Source organism: Saccopteryx bilineata, chromosome 3 (assembly GCF_036850765.1).
Source record: "Saccopteryx bilineata isolate mSacBil1 chromosome 3, mSacBil1_pri_phased_curated, whole genome shotgun sequence".
Classification (NCBI taxonomy): Eukaryota; Metazoa; Chordata; class Mammalia; order Chiroptera; family Emballonuridae; genus Saccopteryx; species Saccopteryx bilineata.
Window position 1 is genome coordinate 244,185,200 of NC_089492.1, and position 4,965 is coordinate 244,190,164.

Here is a 4,965-nt window from a genome sequence, read left to right on the forward strand (position 1 = left end):
TAAGTAGCATAACCCAGGTCAGTAAGAAGCTACCCAGCACTCACAAACCACCCTGGAGTGAACAGATTGGTCCAGAGTGTGAGCGCTAACCACTCTTCTGTGTGCCAGCAGCCCCAGAGTCACCCAAAGAGTTGACACAGGGACAGGTATCTGTTATAGATTGTGTTGTATCTCCCCCTCCAAAGGTATGTTGAAGTCCTAATCCCCGCTACCTAAGAATACAACCTTATTTTGAGATGGATTTTACAGTTAACAAATTAAAATGAGGCCACATTAAGGTGGGTCCTAATTCAGTGTGACTGGTGTCCTTATAAAAAGGGGAGAACCCTCCAGTTCCCTTTCCCATCGGATCTGAATACCGGTCTCGGTGGTCGTAAAAGGAGGAAGAGTAATCCTGAAGCTGGCCTCACAGTGCTTGTCGTCTGTTTTCTAGCACATAGGCTGATTTCAAACAAGGTAAAAAAAAGGGGGGAGGATATTTGGACACAGACAAATGTATCTGAAGGGAAGAGACACAGGAAGAAGACAACCACTTGTCAGCCAAGGAGAAAGACCTGGAGCCGATCTTACCCCCACAGACCCCAGAACGGACCAACCTGGCTATCCCCTTGATTTCAGACTGCTGGTCACCAGAACTTTGAGATGGTAAAATTGTTGTTTAAGGCAGCCCGTTGGTGACACTTTGTTAGGGCAACCCTACCCAAAATCCATCTTCTGACTGCCTTTTCTGGATGAGGCACTAGCAGAGGAAGACACTAAGGTCTTCCTGCAGTTGGTACGTAGGAAGGCTGAGGTCTGTTCCCCATTGCCCTTCCACGCCTATACAGGGATTGCTGGGAAGAATGCTATTTGGGGGTGAAATTTCTCTTCACTTTGTTTACTGCTGTGTGATCAGCACTTATCCAGGGGTCTCAAACTCGCGGCCTGTGGGCCGCATGCGGCCCGCCAAACAATGTTGTACTGATTTTTTTTTTGTTTTCAACTGCAGTGAGAAAAGTGTTGCGTAACAGTTGCCTTTTGTAGACCTAGTGCGGCCCACCGAACGGCTGTGATCTTGCTCTGCGGCCCACATGCTGAGTTGAGTTTGAGACCCCTGATTTATACCATATTAGAAACGAATACTTGTTAAATGAATGAATAAATGCTTTTCTACCAACTTACCTGAAGCATCACCACTAGGATAAGATGATTAAAAACAGCCCCCCCCCCCAAAAAAAAGAGATCACATCACATTAGAACAAGAGTTTCAATAACTCACATTAATTGTCATAGCAAAGTGGTCCATACCTTGTATTCAGATATATTTTAGCCAGACACAATTATCAACAAGTTTTCAAACAGACTTGTTGGAAGTCTTGTTGTATAGATTGTCTGGTACAAAACTCCAAGGCCCTAATTCTTACCTATATTTGGAAACCATTGACTCAGCTACCTTCCTTCCTCTCTGGTTTCTGCCCATGAAGCAGTGTAATTAGATACTTTATTTTCTGCCTCATCAACCACTCCCTGATTTTACTTTACTAGTTTTTTTTCTAATGTATTTAATTTTTTTCAAATACTAAACTCTAGAGAGCTCCAGCATTCTGCTTTTCTCTGTCTAGACTCACTCCTTTGGTAGCCCCATCCTGTCTTGTAACTTTAACTACTATCTATGTGTTGATAACACCCAGGTTTATATTAATCACTTGCCTGAACTTCTACTCTGAACTCTGGGCTTGTATAGATGAGGACCTACTTAGCATTTCCTCTTAGCTATTTTGGTCAAACTTTGTCTGCTTGAGGCTCCTTCTCATGGTTAAGAAGGTAAACATGCTGCAACCTCCTTATCCTGTCTGGTTTTTCTGAACTTCTGGTGTGCTGAATATCTTCTCTCAAATAAATTTTCTCCCAACCATCCTCTACTCTGTCCCCTCCCTAGGAGAGTCATCTCTGTGTAATGCATCCATGGGCTCTGGTGCTCTAAGGCTTCTGGGTGAAGACGGAGGGAGAAGAGTGAGGGCGAGGTATTTTTTTCTAGTTCCCTCCCTGTGAAGTCACCTTGGACTGATGTGTCCCAGATGATGCTAATCCTTTAGTGGGGGCTACTCTACAAAACTCTCTCATTTAGGATTCTGACATGGTTCTCTCCCAACTCTTCCATTCCAACCAGGGTATTAACCTCCCCTATTATTAGGTCTGGGTTATAACCCCCTCCCTTAGGGTTTCCTTCCCTAGCCTGCACCTGTTAGTAGTCCTTCTTTGAGCTGTTTTCTTTTTTTTTTTCTTTTTTTTTTTTTTGTATTTTTCTGAAGCTGGAAACGGGGAGAGACAGTCAGACAGACTCCCGCATGCGCCTGACCGGGATCCACCCGGCACGCCCACCAGGGGCGATGCTCTGCCCACCAGGGGGCGATGCTCTGCCCCTCCGGGGCATCGCTCTGCCGCTACCAGAGCCACTCTAGCGCCTGGGGCAGAGGCCAAGGAGCCATCCCCAGTGCCCGGGGCATCTTTGCTCCAATGGAGCCTTGGCTGCGGGAGGGGAAGAGAGAGACAGAGAGGAAGGGGGGGGTGGAGAAGCAAATGGGCGCCTCTCCTATGTGCCCTGGCCGGGAATCAAACCCGGGTCCCCCGCACGCCAGGCCGACGCTCTACCGCTGAGCCAACCGGCCAGGGCCTGAGCTGTTTTCATTAGAGGGTTTCACTAGTTTCTTGTTGGGACCTTGACAGGTATGTCTGGTGATCTATATATGTTCTCCTGTTTTATTACATTTTGTCTGAGGTAATCAGACCTAATATATACCTTTCCTTTGATACAATAGATTTTTTTCCGATCAATACTACTCAACTGAACCCAAACTGACCCATCTAATAATAACCTTGAATTAGAAAATGGTCAAGAGCCTTCATTTTCTGGAATTTCACTATCTATCAGATCTTGTACATTTTTTAAAGGGATTTATAAAACTGATATAAATTGGTGCATAGTAGGCACATTGCAAATGCTGATTAATTTTTCCCCCTTCACATTGGAGCATGTTTTTCTAGTTTCTTTTCCTGCTTCATTTGATTAATGCAATACCTTAAACTTCAGTGGAGCTTGTGGAGTGCACAGTGTGTAATTTGCAGTTGGATAATTTCCTCATCAGTGGGAGTTGCTCTGGTGCTAATTTGGGCTGTAGCCTCTATTTCAGTCCTTTGTCTCATTTGTAAAGAGCATACTGTATTGTTCCAATTTCCATACTTTTTTATTATGAGATTGTATTATCATGACTAAAAGTGAGACTAGAAAATCCATTCCTTCCTAAGAGTTGTCGTTTACAGAGCATGCATGCAAACAGGCACCATGATTAGGGAAAATCTACATGTACGAATTTCTGAATAGAGAGTTCTTGCTCTACTCTTGGGTATAGCCTTGATTTGCATTTATTGGAGACACTGTGGAAAAAACTGAACTCAGTCAGGTTAACTGGTACCTTAGCTACCTGACCTTCTGGGATTGGAGTCCAGTTCAGAACAAGCAATGCCCACTGGGTTTGCTCATGGCACTAGTTTAGACAGAGATGTCTCAGGTGAGGCAAGAGAGCTTAAGTCAGGAGAGACAAGACCAGCCACAAGCCTCAACATACACAGCATGTCAAAAGACTAAAAGCAGAGTGCCAGAGCTCAAGCTAGAGGTGGGAATAGACCAGACTGCATATCCTAAGGTACAGAGCATAAACAATATCTTCAAACATAGAAGAAGCAATGGCAAATTAAGGTGTGGCTATAAGCCAAGGTATATTTGGAAAATATTGTATGAACACAATCATTGTGCCTCTCTAAGGGAAAGCTATGCATGGTCCCACCAAATTGAACACTGGAAGTTAAAGATTGAAAGTGGGACTTTTGCCTCTCTGAGCCCTAGGAATCTCATTTCAGTTCATGGTAAATAATGCTTCTTGTCATGTTGGTCATCCAGGCCCAGTGTAAGGATAAAATGAGATGGTAGGTATGAAAGCATTGTATAAACCACAAAGCACCACACAAAAGCAACGATCCAGCAGACATTTCACCATATGGAACTGACCACTTCTCTAAGAAGTCCCATTCCTGGTCAGATAGTTGGAAGCAGAATAATTCTGAACTCCCTTTCCATGAGGGATGTATTAATTGAAAGAGAAACTACATTTAAAGGAATTTAAGCAGATCAGTCAACTGAAGCGAACTGCAGGGAGGTAGGTTTGTGGTTGGGCTTTCAGGACAACAGAAACCTGATCTACAAACACCAACCAACCTTGTCCCATGTGGACTCTGCTGCTTCCTCTGATTTAGCTGCACTAGGCTCCCACCATAGGCCAACTTCCTCCTTGAGGATGAAACTCGGGCACTGCCGCTCCCAGACCTGCCACTTTCTAGCATTTCTAATGAACCCTCTTCCCTTAGTTCCATTTAAAAAAACCCCGAGAGAATTTATGCTGGCTTGGGTCATGTGCCCATTTTGTGACCAGGACAAGGGGTACTATGGTTGGTACTTTCACATGTTTTAGGTCAAGGAAGAAGCTGTTCCTCAACTCTTCCTGGAACGGAGGGTGCTGGAAGACAGAAAAGTAGGTCAGCACCACAAGCATCTAATTAACACTATATCCTATACGCTAGGTTTTGAAGACCAAGACATCTAGACATTTGGGGATGGACCACTCATTCCCCCATTGGAGGTACATTAGGCAGGAGATTGATTGATATCAATTGATAATGAAGTAGAGTTCTGGCGGGGAACGTGGTACACTCAGAAGGGGAGACATGAAGAGGCTTTAGAGACGGGACTCTTTACAGAGGTGTGGGAAGCGTTAATGAAAATCAAAATGGAATGGTGAAATATTCAACGGCTATCACCAGTAGAAAGCCATTTCTGTTCCTTGGCCTTTAAGAGAAAAGATGGGGGTGGGTTACCTGACCCCTGACACATATAGCTATAGTGTGGGGACCCAGCCCTGCAACTGGCAGACC

The 4,965-nt window shown here is 44.6% G+C and overlaps 1 non-coding gene across 1 annotated transcript; it reads left to right on the forward strand.

Annotated features, from left to right (window-relative positions):
- Positions 1-324: 324 nt before the first annotated feature.
- Positions 325-457, forward strand: LOC136332390 (small nucleolar RNA SNORA61). The gene has a single exon (XR_010730659.1). It is a non-coding gene; the product is annotated as a small nucleolar RNA SNORA61 (small nucleolar RNA).
- The last annotated feature ends 4,508 nt before the right edge of the window (positions 458-4,965 follow it).